At 34.6% G+C, this 12,937-nt stretch overlaps 1 protein-coding gene across 2 annotated transcripts in view; it reads right to left on the bottom strand.

The window, feature by feature from the left end:
• Plx (PTB_TBC1D1_like and TBC domain-containing protein plx) overlaps positions 1-12,937 on the bottom strand; it is a 32,862-nt gene that overhangs the window by 18,272 nt on the left and 1,653 nt on the right. The window contains exon 1 of one of the 2 annotated variants that reach the window (XM_071716458.1): positions 10,834-11,085. The exons of the other annotated variant lie outside the window; for it this stretch is intronic. The gene's annotated coding sequence lies outside the window, so the exon portion shown is untranslated. Of the gene's footprint in view, positions 1-10,833; positions 11,086-12,937 lie in introns of those variants that run through there. 2 annotated transcript variants of the gene reach the window in all.

Here is a 12,937-nt window from a genome sequence, read left to right as displayed (position 1 = left end):
GTACACTAAAAAAAGAATTTTCTACGATTTTTTCGACCATCCATCCCCCCTCCTTTTCCTAGTGGCACCAAAAAACCGCTTTTTTCGAAAATTATTTTTTTTCTCCGGTTCTTTCATGTTAAAAATTTTGAAAAAATTTGAGAATATAGCTTATAAAAAGTACTTAGCACACAATTTTTTTTAGCTTTAGGCGCGTTGAATACCTAACCTAAAAAAATAAAATAAATATTTGAATCAATTTTTTTCTAATTTCTTTGATAGTTGCAGGTCTAATTACTCTAGAAAATTGTATATTTTAGTGTTCTACATGTATTAGAATTTTTTCAGATTTTTCGGAATGGTGGGCCGTACTCAAAAATGCGAAAAACTCTATTTTTAGCCACTTTTGGGCCTTTTATGGTCCTCAAATGATTGATAGTGCCTTAACTGACTCTAAAATAAACATAATATATTACTTTTGGATATATGTTGTCAATATTTGATACATTCCGATACGTCTCATATGTTTTTGAGCATGAAATCAGTCATAACTTAACGAGAAAACCCTACTTTTTATATAAAAGTGCCTATTTTTCGTCGATTTCTGGATTTTTGGTTATTTTATCTAAGTTTTTTTGCATATGATTGGTAAATGTGAATATAAATATAATAAAAAATTGTACCTCTTATACATATATTTCAAAGAAATCGTTCATTTATTCAAATATATACATTTTCATGAAAAAAAAATTAACTTTTATGATTCCATGATCGTCTCTTTAATCCTCCTCGTCACTATCTTCCTCAATTACTGGTGTTACTTCTTCGAAGTCAAACAATGCTGTAAGTATCTCAGCTAGTCGAATAATCGTAGACGTTATTGCTGTAACTGCGCTAATGGTAACAGAACTATAGGGTGTTGCTCGCATATAGCCGCCATAGTTTTTTACCTGTCTCATGCAAGATACTTGTCAAGGATTATTCGACCAGCTGAGATACTTACAACATTGTTTGACTTCGAAGAAGTAACATCAGTAATTGAGGAAGATAGTAACGAGGAGGATTAAAGAGACGATCATGGAATCATACAAATTAATTTTTTTTCATGAAGTATATATTTGAATAAATAAACGATTTCTTTGAAATATATGTATAAGAGGTACAATTTTTTATTATATTTATATTCACATTTACCAATCATATGCAAAAAAACTTAGATAAAATAACCAAAAATCCAGAAATCGACGAAAAATAGGCACTTTTATACAAAAAGTAGGGTTTTCTCGTTGAGTTATGACTGATTTCATGTTCAAAAACATATGAGACGTATCGGAATGTATCAAATATTGACAAAATATATCCGAAAGTAATATATTATTTTTATTTTAGAGTCAGTTAAGGATGTATTGCACCTATTTTCAAAGCGCTACCAAGTAGATAAAAATTTGTGAGAATGTTCTTTTAGTCTTCCTGATGTGCTACAAAAAAGTAGAAACGAATCCACTAAACGGTTGCTGAGATATAACGATTTTAATTTTCACTGATTTTACACGTATTCTTATGGGAAGAGACGATTTTGGCGGATAAAACAGCTAAAAAAATGTTGAAGGAGCGCTACCAATATTTTGAATTTTTTTGTACATCTAGTATACGAATAGATGAAAATATCTGCCAAGTTTCAATTGTCTTCACTACACCGTTTTAAAGAAATAAATTATAACTTGAGATAATTTTGCTGTCGGCACGAACATCTCGTGAAAGCGCGGCAACGTCGCAATCAGCTGGGCAAGCGAATCATAACCTATGGCTGTGGCTGTCGCTACACGTATAGCTTTTCGTCGAGCGAGTCTTTTTTTATAAACTGCTTTTGTCACTATTTTGCCTTTCCACCGATAACTTTTCGTGTCTGACATTGTAAAAATGTAAACGAACAGACATAACCTCGCAGCTCGCATCAAGTCTCGCACTGTTTTGGTACTGTGCAAGGCTGCCAACCTACGTGAATCGAGTCATAGAGAGTCGCATAACAATGTTTATAATAAATAATATTCAAAATTATCGTTTATATGATACATATTTATCTTTTTTGACGTTATTAAAGTCACATTTGTTTATCAGCACTGCTGAATAATGTCTTTCGCTTTGAAATAATTTGACGTTATAAAGTTGAAATCAGGGCATTTTCACTGCCAAAAGTTTAGGCTCATAAATTACAAAAATTGCAAATAATACTGGAAAAAACATTTGTAAAGTAAAAAATACCTTTGTAGGAGTAAAAATAAGACTCCTACTATCATTTGAGTATCTTACATCTAGATTTACTATGCGTTAGGCGTAGATATTCAAGTATTTCAAATTTCATACGGCCCACTTTTGTCTAAGATTGTACGTGTGATACATCCTTAAGGCACTATCAATCATTTGAGGACCATAAAAGGCCCAAAAGTGGCTAAAAATAGGCGTAGATATTCAAGTATTTCAAATTTCGTACGGCCCACCATTCCGAAAAATCTGAAAAAATTCTAATACATGTAGAACACTAAAATATACAATTTTCTAGAGTAATTAGACCTGCAACTATCAAAGAAATTAGAAACAAATTGATTCAAATATTTATTTTATTTTTTTAGGTTAGGTATTCAACGCGCCTAAAGCTAAAAAAAATTGTGTGCTAAGTACTTTTTATAAGCTATATTCTCAAATTTTTTCAAAATTTTTAACATGAAGGAACCGGAGAAAAAAAATAATTTTCGAAAAAGCGGTTTTTAGTGCCACTAGGAAAAGGAGGGGGGATGGAACCCCTATCAAGTTAGCCCCCCCACCATCGCAAAAAAAAATCCGGACCTATTAAAAAATTTAATGCTAATTATGTGCTAATTTGTTGCTCTAGTCCGGATTTTGTTGCTCAAACCGTTTAGCAGGAAATCGCGATCGAAATGGGTGGGGCCAGCTTGTCGTCAAGCTAGCCCCCCCCATAATAAAAAACCTATATAGAGTGCTCAAATCCAAAAAACTAATACACCAGAATTTGTTGCTTTTTTGTTGCTCCAAGATAGCGTGAAAACATTTTTGAAATATAACGTTTTTTTAGAAAATACGTATATCTGAATACTTAACAGACATCACCATATTGACTACATCTTAAACAACGTTATATTTCCAAAATGTTTTCACGCTATCTTAAAGCAACAAAATAGCAACAAATTCTGGTATAAACGTTTTTTCGATTTGAGAGCACTCTATATATTTTTTTTCGCTTGGGGGGGGCCAGCTTGACACAAGTTCTAGCCCCACCACATACTAAAAAACACATATAGAGTGCTCAAATCCAAAAAACTAATACACCAGAATTTGTTGCTTTTTTGTTGCTTTAAGATAGCGTAAACAAATTTTCGAAATATAAGGTTCTGTAAACAATGCCATTAATAAATACTGCATCTTCGACCGTTATCTACGACTTGGATGGCTAAAAACTAAGTAAAAGAATTTGTTACTCGGGTCTTTTTGTTATTTAAATATTCTGTGGACCGTGCCCTACCAGAATATGCAACGTATGATTTTGTTGCTCGCCCCTAACTGCAATAAACAAATTATTTATCTCCGCGTCGACCGTTATCTACGACTTCCGTGGCTAAAAATTAAGTAAAAGAATTTGTTGCTCGGGTCTTTTTGTTATTTAAATATTCTGTGGACCGTGCCCTACTAGAATATGCAACATATGATTTTGTTGCTCGCCCTTAACTGCAATAAACAAATTATTTATCTCCGCGTCGACCGTTATCTACGACTTCCGTGGCTAAAAATTAAGTAAAAGAATTTGTTGCTCTGGTCTTTTTGTTATTTAAATATTCTATGGACCGTGCCCTGTCAGAATATGCAACATATGATTTTGTTGCTCGCCCCTAACTGCACATAAACAAATTATTTATCTCTGCGTCGACCGTTATCTACGACTTCCGTGGCTAAAAATTAAGTAAAAGAATTTGTTGCTCGGCTCTTTTTGTTATTTAAATATTCTGTGGACCGTGCCCTGTCAGAATATGCAACTTGCGATTTTGTTGCTCGCCCCTAACTGCACATAAACAAATTATTTATCTCCGCGTCGACCGTTATCTACGACTTCCGTGGCTAAAAATTAAGTAAAAGAATTTGTTGCTCGGGTCTTTTTGTTATTTAAATATTCTATGGACCGTGCCCTACCAGAATATGCAACGTATGATTTTGTTGCTCGCCCCTAACTGCACATAAACAAATTATTTATCTCCGCGTCGACCGTTATCTACGACTTCCGTGGCTAAAAATTATGTAAAAGAATTTGTTGCCCAGAATTATTAAATAACAGAATATTTAAATATAGAATATTTAAATAACAAAAAGACCCGAGCAACAAATTCTTTTACTTAATTTTTAGCCACGGAAGTCGTAGATAACGGTCGACGCGGAGATAAATAATTTGTTTATGTGCAGTTAGGGGCGAGCAACAAAATCATATGTTGCATATTCTGACAGGGCACGGTCCATAGAATATTTAAATAACAAAAAGACCAGAGCAACAAATTCTTTTACTTAATTTTTAGCCACGGAAGTCGTAGATAACGGTCGACGCGGAGATAAATAATTTGTTTATGTGCAGTTAGGGGCGAGCAACAAAATCATACGTTGCATATTCTGGTAGGGCACGGTCCATAGAATATTTAAATAACAAAAAGACCCGAGCAACAAATTCTTTTACTTAATTGTTAGCCATCGAAGTCGTAGGTAACGGTCGACGCGGAGATAAATAATTTGTTTATGTGCAGTTAGGGGCGAGCAACAAAATCATACGTTGCATATTCTGGTAGGGCACGGTCCATAGAATATTTAAATAACAAAAAGACCCGAGCAACAAATTCTTTTACTTAATTGTTAGCCATCGAAGTCGTAGGTAACGGTCGACGCGGAGATAAATAATTTGTTTATGTGCAGTTAGGGGCGAGCAACAAAATCATACGTTGCATATTCTGGTAGGGCACGGTCCATAGAATATTTAAATAACAAAAAGACCCGAGCAACAAATTCTTTTACTTAATTTTTAGCCACGGAAGTCGTAGATAACGGTCGACGCGGAGATAAATAATTTGTTTATTGCAGTTAAGGGCGAGCAACAAAATCATATGTTGCATATCCTAGTAGGGCACGGTCCACAGAATATTTAAATAACAAAAAAACCCGAGCAACAAATTCTTTTACTTAATTTTTAGCCATCGAAGTCGTAGGTAACGGTCGACGCGGAGATAAATAATTTGTTTATGTGCAGTTAGGGGCGAGCAACAAAATCATACGTTGCATATTCTGGTAGGGCACGGTCCATAGAATATTTAAATAACAAAAAGACCCGAGCAACAAATTCTTTTACTTAATTTTTAGCCACGGAAGTCGTAGATAACGGTCGACGCGGAGATAAATAATTTGTTTATGTGCAGTTAGGGGCGAGCAACAAAATCATATGTTGCATATTCTGACAGGGCACGGTCCATAGAATATTTAAATAACAAAAAGACCAGAGCAACAAATTCTTTTACTTAATTTTTAGCCACGGAAGTCGTAGATAACGGTCGACGCGGAGATAAATAATTTGTTTATGTGCAGTTAGGGGCGAGCAACAAAATCATACGTTGCATATTCTGGTAGGGCACGGTCCATAGAATATTTAAATAACAAAAAGACCCGAGCAACAAATTCTTTTACTTAATTTTTAGCCACGGAAGTCGTAGATAACGGTCGACGCGGAGATAAATAATTTGTTTATGTGCAGTTAGGGGCGAGCAACAAAATCATACGTTGCATATTCTGGTAGGGCACGGTCCATAGAATATTTAAATAACAAAAAGACCCGAGCAACAAATTCTTTTACTTAATTTTTAGCCACGGAAGTCGTAGATAACGGTCGACGCGGAGATAAATAATTTGTTTATTGCAGTTAAGGGCGAGCAACAAAATCACATGTTGCATATTCTAGTAGGGCACGGTCCACAGAATATTTAAATAACAAAAAAACCCGAGCAACAAATTCTTTTACTTAATTTTTAGCCACGGAAGTCGTAAATAACGGTCGACGCGGAGACAAATAATTTGTTTATGTGCAGTTAGGGGCGAGCAACAAAATCATATGTTGCATATTCTAGTAGGGCACGGTCCACAGAATATTTAAATAACAAAAAAACCCGAGCAACAAATTCTTTTACTTAATTTTTAGCCACGGAAGTCGTAGATAACGGTCGACGCGGAGATAAATAATTTGTTTATTGCAGTTAGGGGCGAGCAACAAAATCATATATTGCATATTCTGGTAGGGCACGGTCCACAGAATATTTAAATAACAAAAAGACCCGAGCAACAAATTCTTTTACTTAATTTTTAGCCACGGAAGTCGTAGATAACGGTCGACGCGGAGATAAATAATTTGTTTATTGCAGTTAAGGGCGAGCAACAAAATCATATGTTGCATATTCTAGTAGGGCACGGTCCACAGAATATTTAAATAACAAAAAAACCCGAGCAACAAATTCTTTTACTTAATTTTTAGCCACGGAAGTCGTAAATAACGGTCGACGCGGAGATAAATAATTTGTTTATTGCAGTTAAGGGCGAGCAACAAAATCATATGTTGCATATTCTAGTAGGGCACGGTCCACAGAATATTTAAATAACAAAAAAACCCGAGCAACAAATTCTTTTACTTAATTTTTAGCCACGGAAGTCGTAGATAACGGTCGACGCGGAGATAAATAATTTGTTTATTGCAGTTAGGGGCGAGCAACAAAATCATATATCGCATATTCTGGTAGGGCACGGTCCACAGAATATTTAAATAACAAAAAGACCCGAGCAACAAATTCTTTTACTTAATTTTTAGCCACGGAAGTCGTAGATAACGGTCGACGCGGAGATAAATAATTTGTTTATTGCAGTTAGGGGCGAGCAACAAAATCATACGTTGCATATTCTGGTAGGGCACGGTCCACAGAATATTTAAATAACAAAAAGACCCGAGTAACAAATTCTTTTACTTAGTTTTTAGCCATCCAAGTCGTAGATAACGGTCGAAGATGCAGTATTTATTAATGGCATTGTTTACAGAACCTTATATTTCGAAAATTTGTTTACGCTATCTTAAAGCAACAAAAAAGCAACAAATTCTGGTGTATTAGTTTTTTGGATTTGAGCACTCTATATGTGTTTTTTAGTATGTGGTGGGGCTAGAACTTGTGTCAAGCTGGCCCCCCCCAAGCGAAAAAAAATATATAGAGTGCTCTCAAATCGAAAAAACGTTTATACCAGAATTTGTTGCTATTTTGTTGCTTTAAGATAGCGTGAAAACATTTTGGAAATATAACGTTGTTTAAGATGTAGTCAATATGGTGATGTCTGTTAAGTATTCAGATATACGTATTTTCTAAAAAAACGTTATATTTCAAAAATGTTTTCACGCTATCTTGGAGCAACAAAAAAGCAACAAATTCTGGTGTATTAGTTTTTTGGATTTGAGCACTCTATATAGGTTTTTTATTATGGGGGGGGCTAGCTTGACGACAAGCTGGCCCCACCCATTTCGATCGCGATTTCCTGCTAAACGGTTTGAGCAACAAAATCCGGACTAGAGCAACAAATTAGCACATAATTAGCACTAAATTTTTTAATAGGTCCGGATTTTTTTTGCGAAAGTGGGGGGGCTAGTGCCACTAGGAAAAGGAGGGGGGATGGATGGTCGGAAAAATCGTAGAAAATTCTTTTTTTAGTGTACTTATATGCAAATCCAAAGTTATTTTTCCGTTTCATTGACAGTGGCATTTTGCCTATCTTACCGTGGGGTACCCTTTTAACGAAAAACGTTGATGCTGCTGGTTCGGAATAAGTAAATTTTAAATATTTACGTTACAATTTGAAATTAATGAATTTTATAATTTCAATAAAATTATAATAATACAGGTTGAAATAAAGACTGAAATAAAAACAACGAAGATAATTTTGGCCTTATTGCGGGTGATATTAATTTCGCATTTACGTATTCGTAGATACGTGCCTGTCTTAACACTACCTCTGTTATCATACGTTCTCTCATTTATGCGGTAACTCGTCGCAATTTACATATTCATATTATCGCGAGTCGCGAGTGTATACACCTACGATGTCTTTCGTAAACAAAGATGAAACGGCGAGACGATAGCGTGCGTTTGATGCCAGGCGATGCATAATCAGGTTTGTTCCACCAAGCGACCGCGATTGTATACAGAATGGAGCCGATTTCTGTTCGGAATGAAATAAGAATACCAATGCGTGTGCCAGTGAACCATGAAAGGTCCTTTCGTTTCTTTTTCTTGAAATTGCGTAAGCCGTATTTCTATTCCTATGTGGTACGTTACTGTTGCGCTCGTGAAGGACACGTAGAGCGTCATTTTTAATCGTTTATGCAGCCAACGTTGAAAAGTGCGATGGACAAATGTGCAAAAGCGACACACGCGAGACATTTCGTGACATTGCAAATAACGCTGAAAAGATTTGGAAAAAAAATGTTCAAGGCTCTTCCCGCATCGTTTCAAGTATCTCTAATCAAGATCAGCTTGACTAATTGTACCGTAATTAATCCGTTATTAATTCTGTTTTACTTAATAATAAATCAGAGATTGCTCGATACCCTCTCGTGTCACAAGATGTTTACATTTTGCATAATTTGAACACATTTTAACATAACGTAAGAAGCTAAATTGCGTTTCTTTATATCAAGTATCGTGCATTTAATGCAAGACGCGACTAGTCACGAGGTAGAGAAAAAAAAGGTGGGATCGTCAGAGGATTAACATTAATAGCTTAATAGAAAAAGCGAATATAAATAGAACAGCAGTGCTGGAAAATCCCAGCAGTGCGATCCCGCTCGATCACATGCGTCATCTGCAAAAACCATGTGTGCAGCAAATCCCGATGATAACAATAGAAAGAATATGTGTGTAACACATCGACCAGGGACTGATTAACGTTACACTCTTGACAATCGGTGGTATTATGTAGATTGTAGAGCTAATGACACTATGTTATCAATCCAATAATGCTATCTTCAGATTGATTTAAATCGATCTACCAAAGAGGAAGTTATGTAGCATCGACCATTATTTTACTGACATTTGAAAAAAATAAAATCTGAAATTAATGAAGTACAATACTAATCGCTAGTTCTTTGCTATACTTGTTGATATATTAATCTCACTATATAATAATCAATAAATATATTTTAATTATTTAATATCAAATACATATATTTAATTAATAAATAAATAAATATGTATATATCTAAATGTTCTGTCGTATAAAAAAATATGCAACATAAAATGCAATATAAATATTCGCATATAATGTCTCGTGCAAATTATTATGCAAAGTGTTATATTTATTCTGGTATTCAGTGCGCTGTTCGCGGAAACGTAATGAACTATGTTGAACAGAGAAGCAGAAAAACAAAATTAATCGCCGTTAACACGTCGATTATCATGATAATCATCCGCGACCGGTGCTCGACTTTTCAATAGCGCTCTGGTGATCACTGGTAATCGGTTCGAAATTTTTTTTAAACGCTTGTGAGAAAAAAATGTACCTAATGTACCTAAAATTCTAATGACACAAATTAGCCAAATAATAATGTAAAGTAAAAAGTACGTTATTTAACACAATCCATGAAGATATAGTCTTACTTTGTCATATCATATTTGTCATTAATATTATAAGTACTTCATCCTGTATACTTATGATAATGAAAATTCTACTATGGCGTATACGATAACACATAGTAGACAACATGTTAAGCTAAGCTTATATTTACTTTCGTGCTGATGTAGTGAATCTAATTTTGCACGCAAGAAAAGGAAACGTGCTATTATAATCGAGATAACCTCGCATTATCTTATCGAGGCTTATTCATAATGAGGCATCGATGGGCGTTTCTGATATTTATCGTTTCTTTGTGATGATAATAATAATAATAATAATAATAATAATAATAATAATAGGTGCATTATATCTAGAGTGTGTGAACTACATTTTATCGGCGATCTCAATAAGAAAACAGGAAGAAGAAGTAGAGGCTGTTTTTTTATTATTCGCTTATTTGAATCGTTTATAGGCCGTCGTTCAGGTACGTAAACTAGCGTTGTTTATACGTAAAAATTTAACTTAGTACTGACTTGACATACTATACGTTTATCTTCGCGTTTCAGCCGATCAGCGACGAGCAAGTTTGGCGCAACAGCGCCAAAAGGTAAAATAAACATAATAACAACTACGTATGTTACAACTGTTACATAACGTCCAGCTAAATGTTTACCACGGTTAAACAGCGTGACTAATAAAAGTTGTAAATAACTGCATATCAACAAAGGCTCGACTCGACAACAAATAAAAGAATAAAACTCGCGGATGCAGATCGCGTTGTGACAAACAAGATGGCAATATAATATAATAATTGGTATACGCAGTTAAGTCTAGAAATTTTGATAGTTTAGAAACATAATATAATATGAATAAATTTCAGGGGTCCACATTTTAAGACGTATCATTCGTATCAATTATTTTGCCAGGAAACAATAATAACAAGTTGTTTTTGTAAATAATAACAACTCTAAATCTCGTGGCACGTGCTGGCATGTGATTTCAGGTGACCTGGTCGTTCGTGGAAATCGCACGTGTGAGTTTCGAGTCGAAACTCGGTCGGCTAAGTACGCGTTTCAGCTTCAGACGCGATTGACGCGAAACGCAGGAAATTTAACCGATGCGCGATGGTTCACCTTTTTCGGGTGCGCGGCGGCCGCGAGAGACACGGCCACTTACCGGAGGTGTGCTCTTTCGCTCCCTCTCATCCCGTCCATTCGAAAATCGGCGTTAACTTTAAAATCGAGCCACTCCCGGTTGACTTTCACCGCGCGATTACGCGAGGCGAAGCGAGACGAAGCGAAGCGAGGCGAGGCGAGGCGAGTCGAAGCGAGATTTCGATTTAAATGCCTCGTTTTACCCGTGTTACGCGGCCCCGCACGAGATACGCGGATTGACTCCGCGCGACACGAGCTGGCAATCCGCGAGCGATAGTCTTGACGATTGTTAAGGACAAACTTAATAATAGTCGCGGTGAACCGACGATATATGACCGTGACGCACGATTGGCTGTCTAGCGAACAGCGATTTCTCGGCGATTGGCTACTTTATGCATATATCGACGATGATCGGAGCCGCACGTAAGAAACACGTGCACCAGAAGCAATTAGAATGCTGCATTTAAGCGTGAGAACAAGATTACACAGAAAAATAAAAAAAATTGAAAAAAGCTTTAAAAAGTATAAAATAATACTTTTAAGAATCCCTTTCAATTTTTTGAAATCGGTGCAAAATGAATAATACTTTTAAGAATTCCTTTCAATTTTTGAAGTCGGCGCCAAATTAATTTAGTAATTATTAATTTGGCGCCGACTTCAAAAATTGAAAGAAATTCTTAAAAGTATCATTCATTTTGCACCGATTTCAAAAAATTGAAAGGGATTCTTAAAAGTATATTATTTTATACTTTTTAAAGCTTTTTTCAATTTTTTTTATTTTTTAAATACTTTTTAGAGCTTTTTTTAAAGTCAGTTCTATTTTTAAAAAAAATTTTTTATTTTATACTTTTTTAGTGCTTCATTAAATTAATATGAATAAATTATTATCGCATATTTCCTTACTGCTCCGTACCCTGATGTTCTAGCGCGATATTTTATGTACTAAAACCTTCCTGGAGAATTGCTCTATAGGACATTGAAAACCGCATTTAAATCCGTCCAGTAGTTTCAGAGAAAATCGTGGACATACATACATACATAGCCGAATATAGAACCTCCTTTTTTTGAAGTCGGTTAAAAAAAGAAGTGTCAAATCAACACTGATATACTTGTATATACGCAAGAATATATAATCTTGAAATGAATTGCGTTAAACGAAGAAAACTTGCTTGAATGAAGTCATTTATATAGTTAAACGAAGTTTTATATTTCAATTAAGTTAAATTAAGAAAAAAAGTTGAAATAAAAAGTTGAAATTCTTATAAGATTATATATTTTTCTTGCGTATATACAGTTAGTGTTAATTTGATACTTCTTTTTTTTGTGTAAGACCAGTGGTCTGATAAATAAGATGATAAAATAACATAATTCGACTAGTCTCTGGTACGAAATTAAGTTTAGAAATTTCGATACTCGTTTGAAGAATAACGGAGAAAGAGAGACGCGTGTTTTGAAATTTATGAAGTTGATAGGTACCACCAGAATCAATTGGAATACTTTTAAACACGAGAATGAGAGCAGGACGAGTAATGATAAATAAGATAGTAAGATGACATAATTCGATTAGCTTTTGATACAAAACTGAGTTTAGAAATTTCGATATTTGTTTAGAAACGTATGTTTTGAAACTTGAAATTGATAGTCACAGACCTAAAATTGTGCACTGTTAAATATTAAAGGATAAAATTTAAACCTCCAATATTTTGAGTTAAATAACATTTTATTATTTTTAACTACCATGTGTGTCGAAATTTATTATTTTAACACAAAACAGCATTATTTTAACTCCATTCAGTTAAATTAACATTGTTTTAGTTAAGTTAACGACATATCGAGTAGAACCAGTGGCGACCTACAGGAATAGTTAAAAATGACTCAAATTGAGTATAATTTGACACTACGAATTGATTGATTGATTGTTTAAAAATTTCGATACTCATTTGGAAACGCGTGTTTTGAAATTTGCAATTGACAGGTCATCAGAAGTGATTGAATAAAACGCTAAATTTAAGTTAAATTTAAGAACAAGGACAATACACGTTTAAGAAATCCGACAATAAGCGAGAGCTTGGAGATGAATATCATTTTATAACAATGTACACAGAAAAAAAAGAACATTCTTGATT

Source organism: Temnothorax nylanderi, unplaced genomic scaffold (assembly GCF_030848795.1).
Source record: "Temnothorax nylanderi isolate EJ_2023f unplaced genomic scaffold, tnyl_v1.0 TNYL_tig0186_pilon, whole genome shotgun sequence".
Lineage (NCBI taxonomy): Eukaryota > Metazoa > Arthropoda > Insecta > Hymenoptera > Formicidae > Temnothorax > Temnothorax nylanderi.
Note: the sequence above shows the minus strand (reverse complement) of the source record. Positions and strands in the feature narration are given on the sequence as shown.